We start from the raw sequence: 17,429 nt of genomic DNA, 5'->3' as shown, positions 1-17,429 counted from the left end.
GTCATACGCAAAAGCCTACACTGGCCCCAGAAAAATTTTAAAGGTAGAAAGGTGCTGCCTCTGGTTCAATAGCATGACATCTTTTCTGTGCACACTGCCCAAGGTGCATCAAATCTCACTATTCTAGAAGAACATCTAAAGAGCAATAATCGCATGCGCCACCATGTCCTTCCTTCAACAATAGTGCGTAAATTACTAATAATGACTGAAAATGAATTTTACGCAGGTCCCTTTGATTGCGAATTTTCTCATAAAATAGTGATTTCTGTAAAATTGAAAAGCACAGGTGCAGAGTTACTCGAATACTTGTCTTTCAAGAAGGTCAAATTTCATTAGTCTCAGCGTGGAAATGAAGAGAACGCTATGGAGGCAGAGCGCGTACAAGTACGTAACGCTCCTGAGAAAGATTGCCACAATCTCATTCACGTCAGTGTGGCAAGAAAAAACATGAACATTTCATTTGCAACAGCAAACTAAGGCAAAATACACCACTGAGTGTTAAATTTCACCTATTTTCCTGCTTTTCGCTTCCGCGTTAGGGAAAATGCGAAACCTTTGCACGTGGAAGCTGCACTGATTAAGGATCTGTTGCAAGAAAGTGAAAATACTGTCAGACTACTAGGCGCAGTGACACAGTGGCAGAACCGTTGCCACTGTATCCTTCTCTTCATTGCCACAGAAAGATGGCAGCAAGTATATTCACTTAGGAGTTACGCTTTTTTCATGCATCATCAATCCACTCAGTACCTCCTTAGCTCCTTCATGCATGCAAGCAGGGCATCTCAGAATGTTAGCAGCATGCTTCACTTTAATAAGCCTTGAAACGGGATATTTTGAACAGACTGCACACTTCTTCACTGGTAACTATCCTAACGTCATTTTAAACCAAAACGAACCAGGCAGAGCCATTTCAACAAAAGAAACTGTCTACATGCCACTTTGAGTTTAAAACGTCAAATTGTTTTTAAGTGTGAGAGCCTCAGGTATGTGAACATTTAACTGACTTGATTATTTACCTAAGCTGGTACAATGTGATGAGTTGTTAAGGTAGGCAGAAACAACATATTCAACATGTTGACGAGTTGAAAGGGGTGGTTATGTTTGGTCCAGGAAGATTAGAGGAAGGCGAAAAGTCTCTGTGGCATCTGCAAGAGATAAACACTGATACACAGATAACTTTCATAGTATATTCCTTCCTGGGAGTTAATGTGGTTATCTTCACAAAATGAAACCACCATGCGAGCTTGCACGGGTGGAAACTGACAGTGGCAAGTGTAGTATGCAACAGCAGTAAACTTTCTCCACTGCTCAACTAAGAGCTTTTTTGCTATTTTACCCTCCTCAGGTACTGGGTGTGGCTGATGTGTAGGTCTAACACAGTATACTGATGCAAGAGCAAAACATTCTTTTCTACAAGATAGCAGCGATGGCACTTACTCGAACACAACACTACATGTCTTTTAATTTGTCTACAAAGTTGAAATAAGAAAGCTCCCGCCCCAATAGCGATACCTAACGTACTTAATTAGCCTCATCTATTGTTAGCAGGCGAGATAGTGAGAGAACAAAGCTTTCAATGGGACTTAGTGATAAAATGCAGCAACAGCCTTGACCTATCTTATGGAATGAGATATGGGCAGCACAACAAGCCCAAAAGCTGCAACAGGGACTCGAGAATGCACCTACTTGCAATATAATTGTTCGTGCTATCTAAACAGATTGTAGGTCGCATTCAAAAGTGTGAGTACTTTCTCCTATGCTGCGCTAATAGAGGCCAGAAGGAAGTGAGCGCAATGAATGACGGAATGGAAAATAATAAGCGCAAGGCGAAGAGACAAAGATGGTAGTATGAATTACAGAGTAAGCACAGGTAAGGGATATTCTTGATGAAATCAAGATGAACAAAAGCTGTCGTTCAGGTTGCATTATACATAATCTGTGGCCTATTAGAGTAGCAGTGGGTGCCAGGGAAGGGATATGAAATCAATCCATTCTGTTACCTCAACATACCAATGGTTATTTGCATTACAAAATATATATGACTTGCCCCAACTCCACTCCCTGTTAACATCAACGAGAACATCAGCTACCTGTGTTGGCAATGACTGCATACTTCTCTTTTCAGGAATAATGGTAAGCTACTGTTCGCAACCTCACAATGCCCATTATGTGCACCTCAACCAATTTTTATTTGAATTATTTTTTGCTGTGATCTGAATCCTCCGCAACGACTTGGCCTGGGTAAATGAACTCTTGCACAAATTTGAGAGACATAATGACAGTGCAAAAGGTACGGCAGCACAGAGAAAAGAAGTACACAAGACAAGCACTGCATCAAGAGACTGGCAAACAATCAGAAACTTTAGCTTCCTTGCCAGGTCAATCAAGATTGCCTCACGAACTATCCTGAACGCACAAATCTTGCAATTCCTCTCTAGTATCCCTTTGTGACCAACGGTTGTGACACCAGCTGAGATCCGCTACAAGTTGCATCTTAGATTAAAATGGAGCTTCCTGCCATGGCATCACTCGTGAGAAAAGTGTGGACTGCTAGTGTCTCAAGCGTGAAGTTGAGTAAAAAAAAGGCAAGATGGGCAGTAGCGCTGTATGTGCTACCATCTTTTGCAGTGACTACATAGTGACACTTGAATTTGCCTCTATGAGGCTACGTGCTGGCTCTTGAAGCAGTCACTGCAGGTCTCAGACAAACAATAATGCAAGCATAAGACAGATTAGCTAAGCTTAGGGAGAGTTAAGATAAGAATGGCAGGAGGCACAACGAGCTAACAGCCGCTGCTGACTGTCATTTCTGCATTCCGCAAAAATGCACTCAATTCCTTGCATGTTATTAACTCTTTCCGTACCACGCCCATTAGGCATGGTTAGCCCTCTATCGATAGTTTGAAACGCCGCTTTCGAGACCTTCCGCGCCGCTCACGGACAACTGCGCCATCGGACATAAATGAGGAGAAGCTATATTTTTGTTTTCTAAGCAGTTCACTTTTTTTCTGCCAAGCGATGATTTTTAAACGCGCTCCGAAGTTTCGTGATTGTCAAACCACAACGCAAAAATGCCTGGCTCCGGAAACGGCGCGTGCGAATCGGGAGATCGCAGATATCGCGATACCGCTGCCTCTGCGGCTGATCTTATCGATACATCGAATAGCAGCGAGTCAGAGGACGCTGACTTTTCGTCCCACTTTGAGTCTGAAAGTGACGACGACGCAAACTAGCCAGGAACATCGGCAGCCGCAGCCCGGCACGCCCAACTGTAGTGCTTGCAGTTAAATGTTTGTAGTGAAATACCTGTTCAATGGAAAATTTTGATTTTTTCGGAGATAGTGCATAATAGATAGCAATACATTTTGTATATCTCATAATTTCGTAACATTTTTTTTTAGTAGATACAAGCGTGGCTTTAAAAACTTTGTTCAATTTTATCGTACAATCTTAATTTTAACAATTTATATCTCTTTTATGACATACTTCTCATTAATAAACCTTTTATAAATGAAAAGTACATTCATTTTGCTTTCTGTTTATGTATTACATTAAATATTGAGTGCAGTAGTTCCTCCAGAAAAAAAAAAAAAAACATCTGCCGTAACGTACACAAAACACCTATTTCCCCATGGTAGGGAAAGAGTTGATACATGCATCAATTCCAAATGGAAAGTTCATCCACTTCACTTGCTCAACCTGAACAGCTTTGCAGCAGTTAAAGGGACACTAAAGAAATTTAAGTTAAGCCATATTAGCAAACTATGCTTCTGCAATAGCGAAATGTCCACAGTTATTATGAGGATAAGCTAGAAAAGATGGGCTGTGATGCCCACCAACCGTGGCTATAGTCGGTGCAAAGTTGATGCAAACATGAAGTTTGGCCGATTTCATCGTCATGTCCCTTGTTTCTGCCAGTCTTGGCTACCGGTGAGCCATGGATCCCTACTATTTAGCCCGATTGCAGCGCTTTAAACCTATGAAGTTCCGATAACTTACCCCTGCACTAAAACAACCAAAATACAAAACCGGATGAAATCTGCAATGTCGCACCACCATGCCGGCATTGCGGTTCCAGCCCAAAATTCTAGAAAAGTTAACTTTGACATTCGTTTCTTCCATTTTCTTCCACTTTAACCCTTTCTTGCCACATCCATGAAAATGGGAATTGTGAAAGAACACCAGACAAATTTAATACCCCTGACACATGGGCAAACTATAGTTCTTTGAAGTAAGCGCCTCTCTTTTACGCTGAAGGACCCCTTACCAAAACGATACGTCGTGGTCTCCTTTAAGAGTTTTCGGTAAGCAATGCAGCAAAGCATGTGGCACTGCTCCTTTAACTGAAACAGACAAAATGTTCAAATAAAGTACCTGGTGAAAGTGCGTTACCGCTAACTATAAAATTGCTTTTTGCAAGCACTGGAATTATTAAGAACACACCACTGTGTTTCTTCAAGTTTTGCATTGTTGAAGAGCTGTGCACAACGTTACTTCTTTAGGCCCATAAAAGAGTTAGGCTTCCTCCCCTCCTGCAAGGGGCCTTCACTGAAACGGAGATAGACCTTATCGTGTGTCACCTTGCAGGAACGCCTTTACCGCAGATGTTCTCTAAACCAAATGCCCTTGGAGTGCCTGTGTATCATGGGTTTAAAATGACAATGTTGCTATGTAGTTTTTATTTAAAGGGGTACTGATGCAATATTTTTTTACTTGTCAAATTTTTTTGCTATAACAGAAAGGTTCGAACTCTAAACTTAAAAAAAAAAAGGAAATTGCAGATATAATGCACAAGTTTGAACCTACGTGAAGTGAAGCAGTTATTTAAATGCTAAACAACTAAATTCAATGCATACAATCGCATAGCTGCATCCTGCACAATATGTAATCTTATATAATGTTTATGTTAATGCGCTACATCACTCACAAGCTGTGCCGAAATTCAAATGCCAGGCCAGGTATGATGACGAAACCAATATGCGATGCTCATCAAGGCGAGAATGGCGAGGAAAGGTACGACAGATGTCTAGATGCATTTGAGACCCTCCCTTGTGTCCCAGTGGCACCCAGCCATTTTGGACGTTGGCCAGGAATGGGCTATTAAACAATGGCACATACTCAATGAATCAAGAAGGGGCTAGCCTTAACATAAAAAAAAGGAAATCAAAGAAGCCATTGAATATCATGTGCAATTCCACTAAGAGGTTGATCTGCTTGAGGGATATATATGAACAGATGTTATATGTACAGGTTTATGCTGCGGTTTATTGTGCGATTATGCAGAACAGAGGTGCACTCACTGAAACTACGTTGCCGGTCATTGGCTCGTGTGCCAATCAAATGAGAAATTGAAAACCAGTGACCCATGCCATACCTCGGGGAGGTTGGAAAAAAAAAGCCCTTCGCTCTAAACTATTACGTCATAAAGGAACTGCACCAACGCTTCATTCCACAACGAAGCTAGCACGCCAAAGGTGATGATGCAAAGCAATAACAATGTACAGATGATGTCCAGATGTTGGATGTGCTCGGAGGGCTGCTTCTCCCCCACCACCGAATAGACAGTAGGCATGCCAAGAATCTGTCTAAGCTGCTCATTGAAGGTGGACCAACCAAGAAAGTCTCGTGCGCGTTTTGCAAACCATGTCGTGCTGACTTTTGTGATATAAAACACTACATAAAGTAATTTTGTAGCATCGTCCGAAAGGGTGAAAAAGCTTGATTGATCACAGCTTTCTAGCCAGTCTTCGATGTCACCACCAGGAGGGCCAGCAAACATCTCAGGATCACAATGACCGATGGATCCAGGAATGGGGCCAGTGGACACTGCGAGCTCGTCTTGTGGCGTGTCAGTGGGCACTTGGCATAAGTGGCGCCCCAAACGCAGCTCCAGTGAAAAAATTGGGGGACGGCAAAGGAAGGATAAGAGCACATTGTTGATTTGTAAAACAATTAAGCCAACAGTTTAGTCCAGAAAACAAGCTAGCCCACAGAAGGTGATGGCGCGAAGTAATGATGACTGTTCTGCACGGATGAGGCCCACATAAATGCCCAAAAATACTTGCAACTGTCGCAGTGGCCTATAGAATTTACTATAATATACTTGTTTCTACGAACCAGCCTTGGTAGCGGAGACGTGGATGCATGGCGACGTCATGAGACGCAGGCTCACTGTGTTCTACAATCACTACAGCCTCACATGCAAGCATAGCCAGAAGCTTGGACCACTAGGTATGTACTCGTGGTCGTGATGTCATTATGGTCGTTCCAACGTTGTCATTCCAGCTTTGCGATTTGATTCTCGTTACACCGGCGCCGTCACACTTTCTGCACCAACCCAGTGGCCCAAGTTGACTAATAGCATGGGCCACTAGGTATGTGCTCGTAGTCGTGATGCCGTCGTGGTCGTTGCATCGTCGTCATTCCAGGTTTGTCATCAGACTCTCATCACCCTACTGCCGTCATGCGTTCGTTGTCACAGCGCTGTGGTGATGCCGTCATGGTCATTTCATTACCGTCACACCAGCTTCGTCTTTCAACTCTCGTCATGCCGTCGTCGCCATACAGCCTTCATTGTTCTGTCGACGGCAATCCTTCATTCTATCGTAACTTTGCTGTCGTCATACAAAAGTGATTATGCTACCGTTCTCATGCCATCATCGTCATTGCGTCGTCACAGTCGCAATCAGCATCTGTTGTCATGGTCATGCCATCGTGTAACCCCAGCTTCCACATCTGACCATCGTCATGCCATGGTCGGCATACCGTCTTTATGATACAGTTATTAATTAAAAATTACATTTTAGAGCTGTACGTGCCAAAACCGTGATCCGATTGGGAGGCACACAGTAGTAGGGGACCCTGGATTAATTTCAACCACCTGGGGTTCTTTAACGGGCACCCAATGCACGATACACGGGCATTTTAGCATTTCAACCCCATCGAGGTGTAGCCACCACTGCCGGGATTGATTCCACAACTGCGTGCTTAGCAGCACTACACCAAACCCGCTAAGCAACGAGGGCGGGTGATACAGTCATCGCGCCATTGTCGTCATACACTCGTCATCAACCTATTGTCTTCATGCTATTGTCGTCATCATGCATTGGTTGTCATACCATCATCGTGATGCCGTCACGGTCGTTCTATTGTTGTCATTCTAACTTCGACATCCTCATCCCGCTGTCGTTTTACCATCGTCATCACTTCAGTAATGTCATCTCACTGTCATCATACCACCTTCATGGATCCATTTACATAATTTCTTCTTCGTCATTCTATTGTGATCACGCTGTCATCATTATTGTGTTTGTGACACTTATGTCAGCATCGTTGGCCTGTCGATAACATGCCTTCGTCGTCATACTGTCGTCATCATGCCCTTGTGGTCATGACATCATCATTCGGTGGCCAGCATACTGTCGGTCGTCGTCGTATTGCCCTTATTTCGTCGTCATCTTGTTGTCGTCGTTATATCGTTGTCATCATTTAAGAATTGTCTTCTGATTGTCACCATGCCATCGTCGTCGCACTGCCTTTGTCTTTCCATGGACATCGTACCTCCTTCGTCACTGCACTTGCGTCATACAGTCACTCTCATGCTGCCATGCTTGGCAAGCGAGTGCTATAGCAAGGTGGGGCAATAGCGAAGTGTGTTGTATAGCCTTAGCGATGGAAATTTCAGAATGACCACTACATATGTTAAACAAGCATCACTTCAGAAGAAGTGTATGGCTATATTTCTCGAATGCTAATCGCATTGCCATTGACATCCACGAGTTCTGTCCCAGTTTTTCTTTTCATAATCAATGCCATCATATCTATGCATATTGCCGCACAGCAAATTTTGCTATTTGTCCCGACATCACAACAATATGGTGCCAGATGACACTAGGCCTGGCATTTCGAGGCAAACTTTAGTACCAAACCAAAATATGTGTTTTCTAACCCTCCCAGTTGCTTTTCACGTGAGGGAAGCGCGTGGTAGAGTTTTAACAAGTTCGCGAAAGCATTTTGAAGGGGAAACAGCGCATAATACGAGGACTAAGAAATATCGACAACATGCAATATTTCCGAGTCCTCGTCCAAGTGGAACACCAGCTAGCCCAACGTCGAAGCGAAAATACATGTCAGTAATCCTTTAAGGGCCAATTTCATCTTTGTGCAAACATTGTCTGGTACTGACTAGTTGAAGCTGGAGTGCACACACAACCCTGCAAGTGAGGCAAAAGTCACGAGTCAGGCACGAGTGACGGCTGCACTTGTCCGCCGGCAAAATGGCAAACAGCAGTGCCTTTCCTTCTGTCAGGTTATGTTACATTTCTAGGTGGGGAGCTGTTTTTGAAAAGTGTCTTCCACTTTGCCCTGTCAATCAACTACACGTCCCTAAGATTGTGGTACAGAGACTTTCCTTGACATCATCTTGATTGATTGATGAGATTTGAAGTCTCAAAAGAGAGACAGACACTCTTGATAAATGCTGTAGCTCTAGATAAACTTCAACAATTTTGTTTATTAAAAAGTTCACCTCGTGGGTGTTCTTGCATTCTGCCTCCACTTGTATGCATCCACCGAATCCAACATTTTAACTCTAGACCAACAACTTGCCGGAAATAAAGACGCCAAAGCATTCGTAAAAGTACATGAAACACCAAAAATGTGGAAAATTATAATGCTGTCCCTATCAGCCCTGGATTGTATCAAAGATAATGATGACAGTCAACCAAACACTGGCACTGGCATAATATTTAGCCATAGTGAAGCACCTGACTAATGTATGGCATATTTTGTGAACACATGCTTTCCGATAGTACAACACTCGATTTTTTACGTAGTGGTCTATGCCTGGGATTCCCTTTGGATTTTGAGCTTGCAAAAAGCATCTATGCTCTCATATGTCGATGTGCCTTCACACAGCATATACAAAGCACGGCTTTGTATATGATGTATTACGAGACTCCCTTGCTTTATACAAAGCAAGAGGGTCTCATCTGCTCGCAACTGTGGCCATTTTCCTTTCAATGAATTAAAACAAAGGCAACACCCCAAATGCTGTCATTAACAATTCATTGCAAAAGCTAAAGTTTCAATCAATGATCGTAACTAGTTTCTGATTGCTTTTTTTTTAAAAGCTTTTAATAACGAACGGGTCATCTGTCAAAGCATGAATCAAGACAGTATTACCTATTGCATATTTTGAGCAAGATGAATTTAAATAGGCTGTCTATATGAAATATTTTGGTTGTCTTGAGAAGGTTATCTGCCTGTTCAACAGGTTTCACCTTGTCCCCACCCAGCTTTTGAAGTATTTGAATGAAACTCGGTAAAAGCACTTAAGTAGAGAGGAAACTTGGGTTTGGTTGGTGAAAGTTTTTATTTAACAAAACAGTGCTAAATTAAATCATCATCATCATCATCACCAGCCTATTCATGTCCACTGCGGGACGAAGGCCTCTCCCTGTGATCTCCACTTACCCCTGTCTTGCGCTAGATGATTCCAACCTAGTGCCTGCAAATTTCCTAACTTCATCATCCCAACTAGTTTTAGTGCTAAATCAGACAAGTACTAAGTACCTTACTTAGTCTGTCTGATTTAGCACTGTTCTGCTAAATAATGAAAGGTAGCGAAATAAGTTCAGTAGCATGGCAGTACTGCAGATTGCAATACTACACGTGAAACGCTTTTATAGCTAATGATTCCATGCAACTCCCACATCGCAAGAGTTCCCAATGGCACACCAAATACAGCACTCAATCCTTAGGTGAACCAAAAGTATGTTATTGCAGGTTTTATTATTTGAAGTATTCCAAAGACATGGTTGACTAGATGGGACCGTGTTAGTGCACGGAACCTGTGGCACTGGCCTTGTATTTGTGAACGGTTGTGGTGGATCAAGACATGCAGTACAGAAAGGTAAGAAAGCCTACTGGCCTTGGGGAGCTCCCCAAGTGTCTTGACTAGGCTTAATTCTTAAGATGACTGGCCATCATACACAGTTGTAGCAACCTCGCTTTCACTTTTCTCACATGCTGACATTACGTGTCAACAAGGGCAAAGTAAGGGCAGAGGGGCACAGCGAATAACGACTTGTCGAGCTGCACCTGAGTGCCCGGCCCCTACTGACAGGAAACAGAATCATTGCCATGAAAAGCATTCACCGGGGAAAAATGCTTGACAGCATGAAAAAAAGAAAAATGAAAGAAGAGAAAGTGGAGGCCTCTACGTGAGGTTTGACCATTCGCTGTTGCGGCATTTGCAGCGCTCCACAAATGTGTCCAATAAGTGGCTTTGTGCGGCTTACCGACAGTCACGAAGCGCATTGCCTGGGCGCGTTTTTCCCGCGCAGCTTATCCCGTGCGGCATTCATTAATGCGCGCATTCATAGAATCAGCGGAAGGGGTGGGCGAGGGGGGGGGGGCGCAGTCGGGCGCCGTAACATTTACCGCATACCATACGCCGAGTGCTACGCTCAATGAAATATTCGCGCTAGCAGGAAGAAAAACACCCGCCAACCGCGCTGGCGGCCTAGGCGACGGACGGGAAGGCGTCCGAATGACATAGTGACCTTAGGTCGCATACGAATGGGCCGCATTAACAGTTTCAGGGAACCTGCATAAGGACACGTGAGCGGACATACTTCGCTGGCTGCGTCCGCACGACTGCCTGACCGCACAAGACCCGTGTCTTCACTGCGATGTTGAGAAAACACGCGGGGATGAAGTCGGATCACACTGCATGCGTAATGGGGGTGCTGAACTCTGAGCGGTGTACCGTGCGCGCTTGGGTTAGCTGTTCGCCATTTTGCATTTTTAGCTGCAACATCCCAAACAAGCGCTCACGCACAAAAACGGGTATCTTAGCATCGCTGAGCTGTAAGCCCTCAGCAAAATATCCGTTTAACGCCCGCGTGACATAGTTCCGAAATACACGAGTGGGCTGGAAGCAGCTGCGTTCTTACTTGGGATTCATTCTTTGCATCTGTGTGGCGAGGGATTCTGGCCTTTCACGGCGAAAAAAAAAAAAAAAAATCTGACCGCTTTGTGCGGTCTGTGGCGGAGGGCTGGAAAAAGCGCTACATTAGAGCCCAATACACTTCGCATTCGCGCAGTAGAGCTCGGGATCAGATAAATCGCGCGACCCCACACAACGCATTTACTCAGACCGTTACCAAGCTCACTCCTGGGCGGTGCTGTCAGAGGCACGCGTGCACGATTACGAAACAACCGAGGCAGCAGCCATGCACCACCGCAGTCAAAAACGCGCCTGGCCATTGCGGCAAGCAACAGCGAGGTGGAGAGATCATGACCACCTTCGCGAAAAAAACTACCAAAAAACGGGTACGCGCGCAGGCGCTTGAAAAGAAGGAAAGCGTGCCTTTCGAAACTCGTCGTCAGGGCATGGGTGCGAGCGAGTGAGCAGTTAGAAGCGTGCAAACTGCCTGGGCGGTGGTGTTTGTTGCAAGTCAGAAAGCGTGAGCGACTAGCAGTGCGCGCACAACACGCACGCATGCAGATTCGCCGGCCCTACGCACGCTAGTAAGTTCGGCCCACACATCGCAGCAACTTTCTCCAAGCGAGAAACACAACGAGACGTTCTGTGCTGCAGCGGCCACAGTGCTTGACCCCGCGGCGCGGGCTTCGTTTGCGAAAGGCGTCATACACCCGCCGGCTTCGACATTCCGCGCCGGCCCACGTAGTACACGCGCGCGCCGAATCACCGCCGCACTAAACGAACACGCCTGTCTCTCGCCGTTCTCGAACAAAAACTCGCAGCGACAAGAAAATACAATTTGCGGCGAGTGCTCAAGCACGTGTAGCGTAGTACCTCGCTCGGCCGAAGAAAGAATGAACGAAAATGCTGCTACGACTACGTCTCGATCATCATCCCAGCGAGGAACGCGTCCTTGGTTCCGTAAAAACGAAACGCGCGGCTCCCAAGCGCTCCTCCCAGCGCGACATAATGGACCAACGCGGCGAGGTGATGGCGGGGGGACGTCAGAGCTCTTTTGTCGTCGTCGTCGACACCGCCGTGCTACGTTCTTTTCTTTCTTTTTTTTCTGCCCTTTCAATAACAGCTACACAAAAAGATACCTCTCCCACCGCTCCAGAGTACTATATAGAGGGAAGAGCGGCGGAGGGGGGGGGGGGGGGGGGGGGGGCGTAGAGTAAAAAAGAGAAAGAAAGCAAAGTTAAAAAGGAACCAGCGGGACCGGAAATACCAGGCAGGCTCGTCAAGCGTACAGCAGCGGCCTGCTCCAGGCGCCGGACAGGCCCATATCACGCGCTGCCACACAGGCGACGCTTGGTTCTGCGAGTCGCAGCCATCCCGGCGGCACACGCACACATGTTTCCGATAAACAGCACGCACGGACGAACAGAGCACAACGAGACATAACCAATAAATAAATAAATAAAAGTGGAGAAGCCGAAAGGTGAGCGAAGCCCTCCGGGCGGCGGGCGCGGCGAGCAAGTGACTCACGTATACGATGCGGCGACTTTCGCCGCGGGGCAAAAACGCGTTGAGAGGTCGCGCCGCAGCGACGGCTTGTCCCAACACGCGCGCGCTCGCAGCTTCGCAAGGCACGTAGCGGGGCTTTGGGAACTAGCGAGACTTGCCCTGCAAACGCCCGCCGATCACGCGCGGCCCCGCGCTAGAAAACTCACCGTGTCGATTCCTCCCGGGCAGTCGCCGCTAGTTGATCGAGAGAAAATAAATAAATATGAGATGATGCAGCGCACCACGCACCGCTATGCACAATCACCACAGAGCACCGGCCACCGCCTTTGTTGACGCGTCGTCGCGGCTTCACCGGGAGAACACATGCGCGCTCACTACTTGGCTTCACTCGCCGAGGGAAGGTTGGCAAGAACCATCCCGCGAGCACCACTATCAGTCAACGCCGGTCGCGCACTTCCACGGGCCCAAACACGTTCAGTTGTCACCGGCGACGTCGAGGGCGGCGACGGGCGCGTCGTTCGCGGCTGCTCAGCGCCCGAAAGAGGCAAAATCCACGTTTCCGACGAAGCGACGACACTGGCGAGTCCATCTGTGGGTCGCCATCACGGACGAGCGCGCTGGCTGGCGTGTGCTGTTATGCTATTTTGATTGTTTACCTCCTCGCTCTTCCTTCGTTCACTCCCGTGCCTGCTTTTATTTAGACGTTTTCTTTTTTTCGCTCGCCCTCTCCTCTCGGCTGCCGGAGCGCAGGCTGGGCTTCGATGCACTTGCTTCAATGAGTTGCGACCGCAGCGGCACCCGTCGGCGGTCACGTGAAACTCTCTCTCCCGCTCGTTTTCCCGGGTTGGCCCGGTTTGTTTTGCTCCACTGCCTGCGATCGCCTAACAGGCGAGACTGCAGCATCGCGCTGTTAGTAGTGCTGTGTGTGCTTTTACAGTGCAAGTTTGCGCGTCACAGACAAAAAGCCCGTTCAGCGTAACGCTGTTCCGAGGACGCACCGCATCCAGCCTGCGGTGAAAGCGCTTTTCGCTTTACAGTAACAAATTAAGAAGCGAAAAGGTCACGCGCATGGAACCGCTTCTGCGTATTTCTGCGGCGGCAGTGGCGCCACCGTCCGGTACTGTACGCAAACGCTTCGTGGATTACAGCATGTCAACAGGTGGCGCTTGAACAGCGGGAAATTCGAAAGACGGATACGCCAGTCATTTACTGATGATTGCAGAGTTGTGTAGGATGGCGCCGATATCCATTTTAGGGCCTCCAATTGGACGGATATCATAGTTTTAACTCTACCACGCCGAGTTTGAGCTAGATGATTAGTGTTTTCGGCGTTCCCGAAGCATGTGCTCGCACAAGGCATCCTCGAGGTTGCCCCGAAAGAATAGAGTATGGCCGAGTGATGAACTAACTCGATAACTTTACCAGAATCGTTCAGGTTTCATTTTTTTGTATTTGTAAATTTTCGACAGCAACACGATTAAGCCGCTGCCGAGAATTCACGCCAGCAGCGAAGTAGAATAGACTTGATTACTGCAATATGAGCTCTGTGTTTGTCTTCTTGTGGTCGGTGCCACCCGGTGGCTGCGTTTGCGTCTCCGCTCATGCGGTAAAAACGCTCAGTCCGCTTGCGCTTACCGGACACGCCAAAACTCTAACGCACGATGCTCATGCCAGCAGAGGAAGTCAGACGGCTGTCGCCAGCTGAGCCGTCTGAACGGAGCGTGACGGTGCGTCTGCTTGGCTTCGTCGTTTTTGCAGCCAAACGCACTGTGCGTCTCTAAAGACCTTCTAACATACCACGGGGGAAAGGGCAGCACATGACAGCACCACTGCACAAACGCGCCCATGACAAAAATAAACAAAACCGAAAGGTCGACCCGACTTCCCGCTTTCGCGCTGCGGCAGTGCTTCTCTGAAACAGGATGCGAACCAGCGTAATGTCAAATGTCATTATGTACACAAAGGGAGCGTAATACGTATAAGATACGAAGAAATCTTTTCGGAAGCAGCACTTCTTTTTGATATCGTACGTATACCGTATCTTCCTTTCCTCCCCATGAGAAACAGCTATTCGCGTCGCATAGGAATGGAAGTACTTGATGTATATGAAGCTGGACCATCAGGAAACTATGTTCCTTTATCGGTTTTACAGGGTTACGCAGTTACGAGCTATTGGTATCGGATTATCCCAGTAAGATCGCGGCTCCTTGTAACATCACGCTCGAATCCTCGGTAACAACTTCGATGGCGGGCTAACAGGCGGACGAGCGTAAGGGTCTATCCTTTCTCGCAGCTCACCCTGCCTCGCACTGTCACCCGGGAGTTCATATCTTTCTGCAAATAAAAAGTATTATTATTATTATTATTATTATTATTATTATTATTATTATTATTATTATTATTATTACACAACCATCTGTCTTCCTCAACTCGAATATGCGTCGGTCGTCTGGAATGGCTCTAGATCCAACAGTGACCATTATAGATCGTGCCCAGAAAAAGTTTCTAAGCATATATAATCACCGCTTTGCAAACCTGGACATTGCACCCTGTACTAACACTGTTGGATTGTTGTCATTGCCTTCACTTCGCGACCGACGTAATCGCGCTGACCTTCTGTTTCTCTTTAAACTCCTTCACGGTAACCTCACGTGTCCTGAACTTCTCAGCTGTGTCATGTTCCGCATCCCACGCAATATCACCAGAGAGAGAGAGATAGACAAAACTTTATTTTGATGAGGCACGGAGAAGCGTCGATCTCCGTGGTGGGTGGAGCCTTCAGTCCAGGGCCCCAGCGGTGGTGGCAGCACTTTCGGCTCTGGCGATAAGCTTTCGCTGATCCTCCAGTGCCGAGCTGGTCAGCACCATCTCCCACTGCTCGTGCGTTGCGTTTCGATTTGGGGAGTTATTGGGGATATTTTGGCATGCCCATGTGGTGTGGTAGAGGGTAGCTCGCTCTGTACAAAAAGGACAAAGGGGCTGATAAAGGGTGGGGTACATCGCGTGAAGGAGCGTGAGGTGAGGATAGGTGTTGGTCTGGAGTTGCCTCCAGGTCGTGGCTTCAGCTCTGGTGAGGGATGGGTGGGGTGGCGGCATCGTTCTTCTCGAAAGGCGGTAGTGCTGCAGTATATCGTAGTAAGTTTATAGTGTGTCTGGACATGGGTCTTCTGGCGTCTCTTGCAGTGCCCGGTTGCAGTGACCTCGGGCTATCGTGTGTGCACGATGGTTTCCGCTGACGCCTTCATGTCCCGGTGTCCAAATTATCGTGGTGCGGGGTATTTCGTTGAGGCGATGTAGAATATCGCATGCGATTTTATGTAGATGGCCGTTCGCGTAGGCTCGACATGCTGATTGACAGTCTGTAAGAATATATAGTTCTTCGTTTTGTCTCGATGCCGAGATGGCGAGGGCAATAGCGGCCTCTTCGGCTGCGGCGACGTTCTGCGTACGAACGGAGGCGGATACCAGTTCTTGCTGTCTGTGTCCAGCCACGCTGATTACCATGCCCTCTCCATTCGGGTACATGGCCGCATCTGTCCAGCGAGCAGTGGAGAGAGTGCCGTATCTCCTTTCTATTGTTATCGCTCGTGCTTTTCTCCTGCCCAAGTGATATTCCGGGTGCATGTTACGCGGAACAGGCGCCACCATTATTTGCTCGTGTAGGGACTTGCGGAGTACTTCTTGATTGTTGGTTGTCGCCACGGGGTATTGCAACCTTCGAAGTGTTGCTCTGCCTGTTCTAGTGAGGTTGAGGCGCGTGATTTGCGCATGTCGGTGTGCTTCAATTAGTTCTTCTAAGGTGTTGTGGATGCCCAGGGACAGAAGTTTCGTTGTTCCGGTGCCTGGAGGAAGGCCGAGGGCTTGTTTGTACGCTTTCCGCAGTAACACATTTATTTGGGCTTTTTCTGTTGATGTTAAGTTCAAATAAGGTGTCGCGTACGTGACTCTACTGACGATAAGGGCCTGAGTCAAGCGTAATAAGTCTTCTTCCTTCATGCCATGTCTGCGAGTGGTGTTCGTGTCATGGTGTTCTATGTTGTGTAGCGTGCACTCCCACGTAATGTGGTATAGGGTTGGTGTGGCCCCACACCACGGGCATTCGTCCCTGTAGGCTGTGGGGTGCAGGCGATGTAATATGTGTAGGTTCTTGTAAGTGCCTGTCTGGAGCCTACGCCAGGCAGCGGCATCCTCCGTCTTTAGTATTCGATGGGGTGGGGGATATCGCAAGCGACTCCCTCTGTGGTAGTTCAGGATTGCTGAATACTCGGGGTCAACTGGGTCAGGGTCATCTGCAGTCGGCGTGATGAGTGCTCGGTTATATGTAAATTCTCGAGCTGCTCTGTCGGCATACAGGTTACCCGTGATGGCAGCGTGACCCGGTATCCAAATGATGGTTATGATGGTGTTGTCGTCAGTGTCCTCCTTAGGTATTTGGGCTAGGACTTGTGCCGCAGGTCTTGCGATTCTTCCCTGTAGGAAGTTGCGGCAGGCCTGCTGGGAGTCCGTGAGGATCGTCAGTGGTTTTTTTGCGTGTTGACCTTCGCGGATGGCTAACGCGATGGCCAGTTCTTCCGCTTCCGTGATCGTGCAGGGGCGGGTCGATGCACTGGAGGTGACGTGGCCTCGGCGGTCGCATACCACTGCCACTGCGCCCTTTTTATTCGTTCCGTACATAGCGGCGTCCGTAAAACGGGCCGTGGTATCGAACCTGAATGTTTTCTCTATGTATTGGGCCCTTGCTTTCCTCCTTCCGGAGTGTAGGTTAGGGTCCATGTTGCGTGGTATTGGGGCAATGTGATACCTGTCCTGGACGTGACGAGGTATCGTGCAGGTTTCTTGGGTTCGTGTTGTGGCTTTGAAGCCCAAAGTTTGTAGGACCTGCCGGCCCGTGTGAGTCCGCGCAAGTCTCTGTTGTTGTGAGACGTGAAGGGCTTCTGTGAGTTCGCTGAGGGTGTTGTGTAACCCCAGCGCC

General features: G+C 47.5%; 1 protein-coding gene across 1 annotated transcript in view; it reads right to left on the bottom strand.

Moving 5' to 3' along the window:
* LOC119458477 (signal-induced proliferation-associated 1-like protein 2) overlaps positions 1 to 13,153 on the bottom strand; it is a 131,601-nt gene extending 118,448 nt beyond the window's left edge. The window contains 1 exon segment of the mRNA XM_037720319.2: positions 12,664 to 13,153. The gene's annotated coding sequence lies outside the window, so the exon portion shown is untranslated.
* Positions 13,154 to 17,429: the final 4,276 nt, after the last annotated feature.

The sequence above is a fragment of the Dermacentor silvarum genome, chromosome 7 (assembly GCF_013339745.2).
Source record: "Dermacentor silvarum isolate Dsil-2018 chromosome 7, BIME_Dsil_1.4, whole genome shotgun sequence".
Taxonomy (NCBI): domain Eukaryota; kingdom Metazoa; phylum Arthropoda; class Arachnida; order Ixodida; family Ixodidae; genus Dermacentor; species Dermacentor silvarum.
The sequence above is the reverse complement of the archived record's forward strand: the minus strand, read 5'-3'. Positions and strand labels throughout refer to the sequence as shown.